The sequence below is a fragment of the Columba livia genome, chromosome 15 (assembly GCF_036013475.1).
Source record: "Columba livia isolate bColLiv1 breed racing homer chromosome 15, bColLiv1.pat.W.v2, whole genome shotgun sequence".
NCBI lineage: Eukaryota > Metazoa > Chordata > Aves > Columbiformes > Columbidae > Columba > Columba livia.
This window is the reverse complement of record NC_088616.1, coordinates 9,674,970-9,687,059: the sequence shown is the minus strand read 5'-3', so window position 1 is coordinate 9,687,059 and position 12,090 is coordinate 9,674,970. Positions and strand designations below refer to the sequence as shown.

Sequence of the window (12,090 nt, the reverse complement as noted above, 5' to 3'; positions counted from 1 at the left end):
TTGGAGGTGTTTTATGGCCTTCTGGAAATAGCTAGCGAGGAAGTCAGTGTTTGCAAAAAGTAACCTAGAATTCTGAAAAGTCTTCTCTGGAAAAGCAAATACGCAAAAAAAAACCTTCCTATGCAACCAATCTACTCCTGCTGTACAACAAATTATTTCCACACCCTCTTCTATCCTGCCCAAACGAAAGGTTTCATTTCAGAGGGTTACCAGCGCTCCGGAGCAGGAAGGATGCTCTTGCACTTACATCGGAGTTGCCAACCAAGAAGCTGATGATGGTCGGTCAGACCTGGTGCCTGTGCTCACCTGCGCACAAGGAATGTGCAGCTGGCAGCCCACAGCGTGGCAATGACTGGGGGCCCTGGAAGCAGGTTTTGATCTCCACTGCTACCCAAAATCTCCCCATTTGTCACGACCAGCTTCTTACAGGTGAAAATTCTTCATTCCACTAACTGGCAAGCTCTGTGCCAGTCCTCTGCTCTCTGTCCAGGCTACGCCTCTGTACAGGCTATCCCTCCGATCAGGCTATCCCTCTGTCCAGGCTGTCCCTCTGTCCAGGCTATCCCTCTGACCAGGCTATCCCTCTGTCCAGGCTATCCCTCTGTCCAGGCTATCCCTCTGACCAGGCTATCCCTCTGACCAGGCTATCCCTCTGACCAGGCTATCCCTCTGTCCAGGCTATCCCTTGCCCACCACAGCTAAAAGGGCATTTTCTCCTTTATCTGTTTCAGGAGCATAATTAACATTGGGCTGGGATCAAATCATCATCTACACAAGAAAAATGAGAGGAAGTATTTTCTCAACATGAGGCCATAGCTGTATACTTTACCAAGAGATAACCACCACCCTGAGAGGTCACTAACTATAAGCCAAAGAAAAACATCACTTTTCAGAAGTCAGGTCTTGCCAGAAGTGCCATCTATGGCAAGGTTCTGCACAGGCACCTGCAGTCAGTGAATAATGTTCTGCACACATAGAAGCTTTTGTGAAATGAGGACCTAAATAACTCCAGAAACACAGACTGAAATATCCGCTGGACTACTGATGTATGACACAGTGCTGAGTACATTTTAAGATGCTCTTATTTATACCAGCATTGTATGAAAATACATGCACTATTCATAAAATGAGCCATGGGTTTATTCAGACATTTGGTGGTATTGCAGTATATTACCAAATTTGTGTTCCCAAGAGATCAAATACACCACACTTTAGATTGGCATTTAATACCAATATTTGTAGCCTGCAAGAATAATAAATGAAGCTAATTAGGTTTAACAATTCAAGAGAACCTGGCATGCCTGATTGCTACATAAATGCTAATTATTTTTCTCCTTCACTTCCAAATCTCTCCTTCCTCTCCCCACCCCCCAGTAAAAATTATTCTGGAAACTTCACAAAATGTAAATACATTAAGAAAAAAAAAAAAAGACAACGGCAACCCCCTTTCAACACATAGAAAACACCTTGGGACTATTTAAGGCTGATGCAGACTTGACTAAAATCCTGTAGACTTTAAAAGAGTAATGCCTGTTTTCACAAGGAGTCAGCTTAGTCATAACAGAGATTGATTTTCTTATATGTCTTCTCACCACAGAAACAGGACCCAAAAAGCTACCTTAGACAGACTGCACTACATCCAAGTCATCAGCTACACTGCAGCAAAGACCTCAAGTATTGCAATATCTGTACCATTTGCTTAATGAGTGTTGGCACACAGTAACTTTTAATGAAGATCTACTTCATCCAGCAGAGGAACGTTCAAAAGCATGAATATTTCTAGAACACTGCTGTTCTCTGCTTTCCACACGTTTCCCAGTCAGGGCTTTTATCAAAACAAAAGCATAAATTAACTATTTAAAACCTGTAACAGTATCTGAAACTGATAGAAAAGCAATTCATCAGTTAAGAGAAGATAAAACTGAGAGAAGTCCTTATCAGAAGCGCTGGGTTCATGAGGGCAAGTTTACATGTGAAGAGTTTGCCCTGGATGCAAGTTACCCAGCGTGAAGCACTCCAGACTAGCAGGTACCCACACAGGATGCAATGTGCAGGGTGCTTCTTTCGAATAAACAATATACTACCAAATTTAAAATTAATAAATAAATAAATAGATTAAACAATCTCAGCTGCATCTATTCATTTTTTTACAAAATCCACTTCAAACCAATACACTTTTGCCAAGGCGAAGAGTTAATGAAAATACTCTTTAACAGGTGATTAATTTCCTTTGCAGTACACTAAAAATCTTTAGAGCCAGAGGTTGAGTTAGATTACCTTGTGAAGTAATAAAGAGAACAGGTTTTTAATTAGGCTGCCTAAAGCTCATTGCTCCTTTGTTATTTATGATTCTTTTGCACAGTCTAATTACTACCACTTATACGTATATTACACAAAAAAGCTACCTGCCCATATGTACAGGTAGACAGAGGGAACATGATGTCAGTGAGAAGCAGAGGCATTTCCTCCTCCTGCACAGGTATTCCCACCTAACTGTAACTGTGCAAAAAGAGACTTGGCACATGGAAACATCAGCTTTGCACTTCTTCAGATCTCTCTTTTCCTGGGACATCTACAAAATACATTTAATAGACAGGCTGCTGGGGCACCCAGTGTCACTATTACCATAGCACTTCTCATTGCCTAACCCATTTGACACCCTTGGTTTGACTGGAAGCTCCTCCAGCAAGGCTGTTTGCTCTTGCGCAGTGTCCAGCACACTGGGCCCTGACCAGCAGTGATGGATTCTCAGCAGCACCCTTAAAACCACCATTTTTTGTTTGTAAAATACATAAAACATTTGCCCGATAAAATAACACTCAACAAGGTTGCCTCCAATATTCACGATTGAAATTACCAGAGGTGGCAGGTGCCACATGTACGTAGCATGAGATATGCAGAGAGCTGCATAAAGGCTGTGAGTTGTTTACACATTTACCAATATTCATTTCAGAGGAGTTGCTTTTGCTCACTAAGTCCAATGTCTGCTCATTTACTGTGAGCATCACAGGGACTGTGTTAAGCCAGCAAACCCAAATTCAACCCAAAGCACACGTTAGACCTGCATGTCGCAGAGGGCTGGACAGACGCAGCAACGAGGAGCAGCTGGGGGGAACCGCTGTGACACACAAGACGGGGATCGCAGCCAAGCAGCTCATCTTGAATTTCAAGCTGCCATTATTTTCAGGCAGAGATGGCTACTGAATACAGGCAAGTAGAATATAAGTTTGTATGCCAAGTCTTCAATTGTTGCAAGCATTACTTATCCCAAAACATGCAAAGCCTTTTTGGGAGAGTCTTTGGGACTGGCTTTGCTGTTTTATGTATTTCACCTCACTGTAGTTATGTTGTACAGGTTTCTTTCTTTTCATCAGCCATGCCTAGAGAGAGCATTTAAGGCCAATAATTACACATGCGCAGCACATCCTCCTTCTATTGTATACTACGCTTTTTCAAAATTTAATAAGCCTCTGAAACAAAAATGAGCATTCCTATTCAGTTGCATCTGCATGTAATGAAGTTGATTTTTTGTTTGTTTCTTTGGTTTTGTTTGTTGATGTTGTTTGGGGTTTTTTTTGTTTGGTTGGGATTTTTGTTTGTTGGGTTGTTTTTCCTAAGGTTTGAGTTATTTCACCCTAGCACCCTGCCTATGCAGAGATACTGCGACCTCTGTTTGGGCACTGGGAGGGACAAAAAAGTCTGTGGCATCACTTATTTGTATTGTAGCAGTCCTAAAAGCTCTGTCATTGATGAAGCAATGGCTTTGTACCCAAACAGATCAAGAAAAGCATCTCCAATCAGTGAGATCATCATCTATTCTCACAGGGAAGTCGTTAGGTTTTTTTTCCTTTGGTTTGGGGAAAAAGCTTACTAGGTTCAGGAATTACTTTCCTTCATGTACTTTGCATGCATGAATCAAAAAACCTGAAGCCAGTCCACAGAAAAAGAACACGGGGCGGGGAGGGGGAGAACAACACATTTGCTTTTTGCTTTAAAGTACATAAAGGGGGGGGGAGTAGAAGGCAGGCAGGCTGTTTGCGTAGCTTACACACGTATGGCACAACTGCTTCCCAGCAGGAACGCAGGGGTTCTGTGTTCCGCCCAGATACACGGGCGCACAAGGTCCCTGCTGCAGGCAGGACGCCGCTAAGGGCCATTTCTTTGCAGCATGGATGCAGAGAAGCAATTTAGGATAATGAACCCCACGAAACAGGCAGCTTCATAGCTATAGTGAAAAATAGGCTTAGTGGCTTTTCTGCCACAAACCCACCAAAACTCCACACTCAGAATCCCTCACAACGTTCTCACGGCCCTGGTTATCTGCACCTGAAATCAAGACCTCTGAGGCCACAGGTACAGAACAAGTTAGTACGGAGCTGTGCCTGCTTTGATGCGGGGCCCTCTCTTCTGTTCAGTTCAGCATATTTAGGTTAATTGTGGGTAAAACTGAACAGAGATGCCCTGGAACAGGACAGACATACCATTTCGTTTCCAGGAAATGCAGAGAATTGCTAGAGAAGCCCCTGGTTTTCTCCAGAGATCTTTCTCCCCACTGGGTTAATAAGATCTAAATTAGCCAATTCCCAAATGATTCTTGTTAGCGGTCTGGTTACTTGCCTTTTGTGAAACTCTAATATAACGCTTTCACTGCTTGAAGTGGGTCAGATCTTCACACAAAAGCTTTTATGTTTCTACAGGGAATTACTCAGCAGAAGTTTGGATTCTCAACAGTTATGACACACTCAGATTTTCCCTTGCTGATTCCACAATAACAGAAGCCCTTGCCCTCCTCTTGGCAGCTTGCCTCATCTGTCTAGTGACTCCTCCGACATTTAAATTATGTATTCCTAGAAATCCAGTATTCAAACCTTCAAAATACGCCACCATCCCAGAAAATTGAATGTATTTGTGAGACAGCAACAATGGTCTTCCCTACTTAAGCCTGACACACTAGGATATAAATTCTTGTTACAGATAGAACCATGTGTTGCAAGCACACTTCAAAAGAAGGGACATGAGGACAGTTAACACAGAATTGTATGACCCACTAAGATGAGACACTTTCTATCTTATTTTGCTCGTTAGGAGCCTTGATAGAGAGCTTGTGATGACCAGCGAGGCTTTCTTTCCTCACTATGCAGAGAAAACTAATAAAGAAATTTGCACGTGTACACACGTGGCTTTAAAGCGAGAAAGATGCACCTGCACTAGTGAACTCCACAGACATTTGATGCACAGTATGTTCTTGCCTACAAGCATTCAGTCATGTGCCTGCACTGCTCCTGGCAATGCCTGTAATTGCCCTTAGTTGATTTACATGTCGCATTTTAAGCACTAGAGATGAGCGCAGAAGTTGCCTGCAGGTTTGAATCCTTTTGAAAACATTGTATATCATGGCAGGGGAGGTAGATGAAACAGTTCTCTGACAATATAACAGCAGGAAGAAAGATCCCTCCAGTAGTTCTGCAGCTTCTATTCCATACATCAATGACTAATTTGGAGTGCTGTAACTTCACTTAGGCCAATAGAGTTGCATTGGGAAGAAAAATTATGTCATTGTGTCTGTACAAAGGCCTATTCCCTGCTTGTTGCAAAAACAAGTGCCTTTGAAATATATATATATATATATGTAGGTGAATTCAGATTAGACATGAGCAATATTGATATTCTCAGCTAGCCAACAATAAAACCAGATACCAATAGTGTTACTGGTATGTTTTTGATAGTCTATCACTTCAGTACAAAGTGTGTACTTCTCACTACAAGTAAGGCTACCCAGAACCTAACTCTGTATTGGTTATTCACTTATTAAATTTTGTGAAGAGTCATCCTTTAAACTGCCAAAGGTATATTCAAAAGTAAACACATATGCAGAGTTATGGGCATTATCCTGCCCAATAGTGGCACACAGGTTTCACTCACTAATCAGCATATATCATTTGTAATATCTGCTTAACTTAAAACACATGCTTGAGTCTCAAAGAAATTAGTGAGAACTAAATAACACCCTTCAACTAAATGCTTCTGTCCAGTAAGTCCGTTGGATCAGAGCTCTAACATTTACCAAAATACATGTTATTATATATCTACTCAACAGAAAAAAATTCCTCCAATGCCTCTTCATGTAAATTTTAATCACTTTCCAGTGTCAAACCTTTAATTAGGCCGTTCCTAGGAAGCAGGGTGAACAGGCCATTAGCAATGCAGTCATCAAACAAAACTCTATTAGGAAAATGACATTTTCACTTCAGTAGACTCAGACATGTACCAATGTAGTTAATCTGTTGCTTATATTCTAAGGATAAACAAGAAGATACTGCAACAGCACTGAGTGCTGAATGCCCTCGATGATTGCTCATCAGAGCTCTAATTCTTACATGTATGGTACAGTAAAATTGTACCGAACCATCACGGAGAAAGTCTAAGTCTGCTGCAAAGAAGATGTGACACTATTTCAATTTTGCTACTGTTATGAAATTTCTGTCAGAAGCAGCACTTTTTTCATTTGCATCCACTGCAGGGAAAAAGATGTTTCTTCATTTTATTTAGGAGAGCACTGGGGCAACTTGTGAAACAATGAACTTGCAGTATTGAAAAACTGAACAAACAGACGAACCACAGTAGCAATTGCTTACATTAATTACAAAGGTGATAGGGAAGGGACTGGACTCATTCAATATATACACTCCTTTGTAGTACCTAGCAATAAATCTAACCAATATTACAAAAAGTGCTGTCCTCTTGGGAACTGCTATCCTCTTACATCTTTCTTCAAACACACTTGCGCAGTCTCCAGGGTTCAAGCTGAACTGCAGACAATTCGAGCAATATACACCATCAGAAGGGTATGGCAAAGCAAGAAAGATGAGCAAGGAGAACAATGATGAAAAGAGGAAAAATACCATTACATTCAAATTACAACAGAAAACAGATTTTAAATGGTAAGTGGAAAAAGTTATAGCTAGACACTAAAAGACTACAATGCCTAGACCTTGATGACTTGAAGAGAGTTTACTTGAAGAGCTTGAACTGAAACAAAATCTCCTCCATTTATATTAGTAATGGAACCATAATCAAGCCTCTGGGCAAAATATGAGAGCGTGGCACATCAGAGCTGAAGTGTAAGATGTGAAAATGTTATGCTCAATCTTAGAAGTGAAATGTTTTTATCTGAGGAGGTTATTGTAAACAGTTTTATTTTAGGAGTTGTCCTTTGAGAAGCCACTACACAAAAACGCACACAGAAAAAAGCAGGATGCTTTTCTCTATTTGAACTTTGCCTTAACAGAAAAAATGCTGTGTGCTATTTATAAAACAAAAGTCAGAGAGCCAATAACTCTTAAAGCAAGCCCACGCATTTCAAAGCTTCTATACTTTTAAAAAACAAAAATAATCAAACAATGCTCCTATGAAACTTATGAAGAGCTGAGGGGTGTCTTATTGTAAAGCTGTAAGTACAACCCATGAGAGCTCATCTTTGCTTTATACATTCAGAAATATGGATGTGTTTGATTCCAATTTTAATACCCACGGTCAAAGAAGTCTGTGAATCAATTACGCACAAGAAGAAATAGTCTCCATGAATCTTCCATCTCTTCAACAAGCTATAAAATGCACCTTCATTGGTTTGGACATTGATAATACTTACTATTTAGAATGGCAATATGGAAATTGCCAAATTGTCAAGTGGCAGAAGTGCAGAGACAATAAACACCAGGGTGCGGTGAATGCTATGGGCAAAGGTGACTGTCATTTTTAGGAATTTTTTTAGGGCAAGGCAGAAAGTGCGTTTCAGCTACTCCCACATATGAGCTGTAAAGAAACAGCCTCCCAACCTGGAGCTCTTACGTCACGTAGAATAGGAATTAGGGAGCCAAAGGATCTACATAATTTTGGTGAGAATGCTCCTGAGAATCACTGATGTAAAAAAAAACAAACCAAACCAAAACAAAAACAAACAAACAACAAAAAAAATAGAGGAAGGGGATTGACTTTCCAGAAACTCTTTTCTTGTTGTTGGTGAGGCAGTGTGCCCTTGGCTTCTTGTGATCAGCAAGACATTCAGCAGTAAGCACTCTCTTTGAGTTTCATTGATATTTTCAAGGGTAGGAGAGAACTTCACTCCTTTCGAGTACCACTCAGACAAAGATGAAAAGCTTGTGAGGGTGCCAATTATATAACCTGACTGAGTTGCCTTGTCAGTCAAGAGCTTTGCAGGATGCATTCTGGCTTCACAGGGTGGAAATTCAGCTTTTATTCAAGTAGTTTGATTTGGCAACTTCACTGTTTAATCCATGTAGCAGCTGTGATCAGTCAGAAGCAACAACCGAAGGGCAAGTTGCTCAAATTAATTCTACCAGGATCTTACTGTGTTGCCTATTCTGTATCTTCCAGGTAGCATGGCAGCAAGACTGTTTAAAGACAAGAGTCGATGCATGCTGCACTGGAGACAACATATGTCTACGCTGCTTGACAAAGCCTAAAGCTGAGATATTGGACAGGTCCCAAGTAGGTTCCCGCAGTGCAGTGGGCACGCCAGATCTGGCCTGGATGTTGCGTAGCCACATAGTGCTGAATTACCTCCAGATCAGTAAAACCTGTCTCCTGGCTTATTATTGTGGGCCCTGTACCAAGTCATACATAACCATCCTGCTTCCTGGCCTAAAATGACTTTTCTGAAGTGGACTGTGTCACTCAGAGACGGCATTTCTCCTCTCCCTGGTCTCTGGATCTGTGGACTGTATTAGAGCGCCTTAGACTGCAAAATCTGCGGGACAGGGACAGTCTTTTACTTATGGGTCAGGGTGGTACCTTCCATCTTGTGGCCTTGCTCTTGAACACGAATGCACAAGTGCTGCTGCAGTTTGAGAAACGACAGCTCTTCCTTCTGTAGCAGGACAGAGCAAGAAAGCTGCTGCTCTTACGGAAAAAGGAGAAAAACTATGAGCAAAATGTATCCGAAGGAAAACTAGTGCTGAGCTGATTAGCTACGTTACATGTAAGCTTAAAAATATATCAGTCTAGACCTGGAAATTTATGTTCAAAGCCACAAATTCAGAGTTAATTTATTATATTATGCAGTAGATTTCCAGCCCCACTGAGCTTAATGGGATTTGTTATTCTGTTAAATGGGCTTTCCTTCAGAGCACCTTATTTCATTAGACCATTTAGCAGAGGTTTGGGTGAATGAGGTGTGTAAACATAACACAGCCACACCAGCTGCCCCTTTGTTTTGCGCACTGAAGTGCTAATTCCTCTTGCAGACTGTGGGTGCACGTGTGCTGCACTCCGTGCACAAGGGCACGCATGTACCGTGGTTGTGGAGGCGAGGGGAGGTAGTGGGATTCCTCTCTGCTGAAAGCCAAAGAGAAACTCCAGAGAATTTCAAGGATCCCTTGAGAGAACATTTTGGCTTGCTAATGGTCTCCAGTCTCTAAACAGAGTCTGAAATTGAAACTATATTCCATGCCCTAACAGTGTTGATAACAGGTTTTCTAAGAGCCAACTAGCACTTTGGGGCATGACAGATGTATACAGAACTGTCTATAATTAATAACACTTTGATTCACAGCACGACTAAGTGGACCTGACAAAATTAGGGCCCGAGACTCTCTCTCTTTCCTCTGAAGTGTGTAACACCTAAATGCCAACACAGAAGAAATCCACAACAAAGGCAAACAATCAAAGTCCATTTAATGGAAGTGAAACCAAGGCATGGGAGCAGCACGTGACCCTGAAGACAAAGCCAGGAGTGAACCAACATCCTGTTTGTTCATTCAACACCTGAATGAAACTGATGGTTGTCACAGGGTCCTACCCCAGCGCACCCAAACTACGTGCTATTCTTCTCAATGTCCATCTCTTTGATGAGGAAAGAGATCCTTCCACTCCAGGGCTAATAAGAACATCAATTTTCTATTAACTTAATTTTTTTTAAAAAATGAGAGTTCTTTGTCATTCTGATCAGCAAGTTGAGGGTAAATTCTGTAACGTTTAGTCAAGCACCGCATCCATTAGGGAGATATTTTGCACCTTTTTGTGGTACAGTCTTAGGCTACACACCTGACTGACCTCCATATTTCCACTGTTTACAATCATTTCATTTTCAGATATAATATTACGATGTTTCCCAATGAAAACTTCACAGCAATTTCAGCAGTTATCAGGCATTGTCAGTGAAACTCCGTTTATGGTGGAGAACAGAATAAACCCACAAAACTGTCATGTAAAACAAGGAAGTCAATGTCTAAATTTCTGACAGCATCAGTAACAACAAATCTAGTGTGAAATGGCATGAGTTTTCCCCAGCTACCCATTTTGTAACTTGCATAGAGTAGAAATCTTGTTGAAAATAAAATTAATGTACAGAACAAGGACTGAACAAATTACTAAAAGCTGTGGGACTTGAAAAGAAATGGTTTCTTTCTCTGCCACTTTCATTTGTGTGTGTATTCATGACTGTATAAATCTAAATACATTCTCAAGCCTGAGGGCAATGTTGATTCAGAAACACAGAAAAAAAATCAAAGAATCAATGACCTGTTGAAATAAATGGCAAAACTCCCTTGACTTCAGCAGAGACAGAATTTTGCCCCAGATATTTGGGCCAAACTTATCAACAGCCAGAAGGCAGTAAATTTGACCTTTGAAATCCAGTGAACAGAAGGAGGAAAATGGTCTTTGAATTGTCCATCTGTTCTGTAAAATCTTCCTGAAAATGTAAGACAGTGCCCAAAACTTGCTTTCCTACCCCCTCCTTGTGATAATCTGGTGACACCTCTTCCTCCACTACCTCAGGGGTAGTGTAAGCTCCTAATGCAGATGTGTCAGTCTAGAGTTAAGTAATTACATAGGTTCCTGTGAGATAGGCCAGACTGGAATTTACTTTCAAGATGTGCCAGACGACCCCACACTTACTTTGTGTTAGGAGTGTGCAGTGGGGGATCAGCGCAGACTAGCTCCTGTGGTATATACCTACATAGCACCATATACTGCCTACTCACTTCCATATGGACACAAGCCTATGCTGGCTTCCGTGACTCCATCTCATCTTCTCACACTGACGCTTGCAGCTGCCATCGTGAGATATAGAGAAGAACCATGGTCTCTCGTTTCCAGATGAACGCACTGAGAAAAACTGAGACCATAGTTCAGCCTCCTTAATGTATTTAAACTTGTTTCTGAGCCTGAGTTACAGAGAATGTAGATGTCATGAAGTGTGCAATGAAGCCTGCCAAGATGTCTGTTGACATCTTGGTGGCCCACCAATGCCTGCATGACCATGATGTCCTTGCAATTTATATCACTGTAGCTGCTCTGGACTATGCACTGAAAAACAATCTGGATGTCATCAGCAGCTCCCTCAGAGACCAAGAATCCTGGACAACTTCATTGATGTTGCCTGTGCATGTTGTTAAAGGACCATCTTCGGAAGACAGCCTCAGAGGTCTCAGTCACTGCCTTGACTTGATCCTACAAATGAACTTCCTATTGGCATGAGCCCAACTCTTCTCTCCCCTTGATACTGTGGTACAGAGCAGCAGTGACACCCAACAGCCACCAGACAGGTAGAATTTAACACTGCCATTATAATAACAATTACAGTCTTCAGGCAAAGTGAAAGTCAGAACAAAGCGATTCTGTGACTGATGCCTGCCTGGGACAACCCCTACTGCTCTAATTTTTCTGGTATTTATGTTTCATTAGCTAGTGGTTCAGATGGCTCTGGGAGTAAATCCCTCCTGGATGACTCCCAAGGTCACTTCCACAGCCGCAGGATGGAGAAATGCACTGAAGCCTGGCCAGCTGATAATCTTTTGCCTTGTTCATGCCAACCGAATCCTTTCTTCTCTTGGACGAACTTATCCTGGAGCTACTAGACTGTGGGCCTCTGTTAAATAATGATGATTATGTTCTTTTTGCTCACTGCCGACAAAGAATTATAGCCCCTCATTTAGAGCTCATTTCAAAACCATGAGATTCTGTAATTGAAAGTGGCTGAAGCTAATTTGATAACCCAGTTCTGAACACAGCCGATTAACTACTTTCCTTTTGTCCTTTCAGCAGTAATGGCCTTGTCAGGAAAGTCTT

The 12,090-nt window shown here is 41.5% G+C and overlaps 1 protein-coding gene across 13 annotated transcripts in view; it reads right to left on the bottom strand.

Annotated features, from left to right (window-relative positions):
* Window positions 1-12,090, bottom strand: part of LOC102088507 (acyl-coenzyme A synthetase ACSM4, mitochondrial) — a 164,663-nt gene that overhangs the window by 50,045 nt on the left and 102,528 nt on the right. The window lies entirely within an intron of this gene.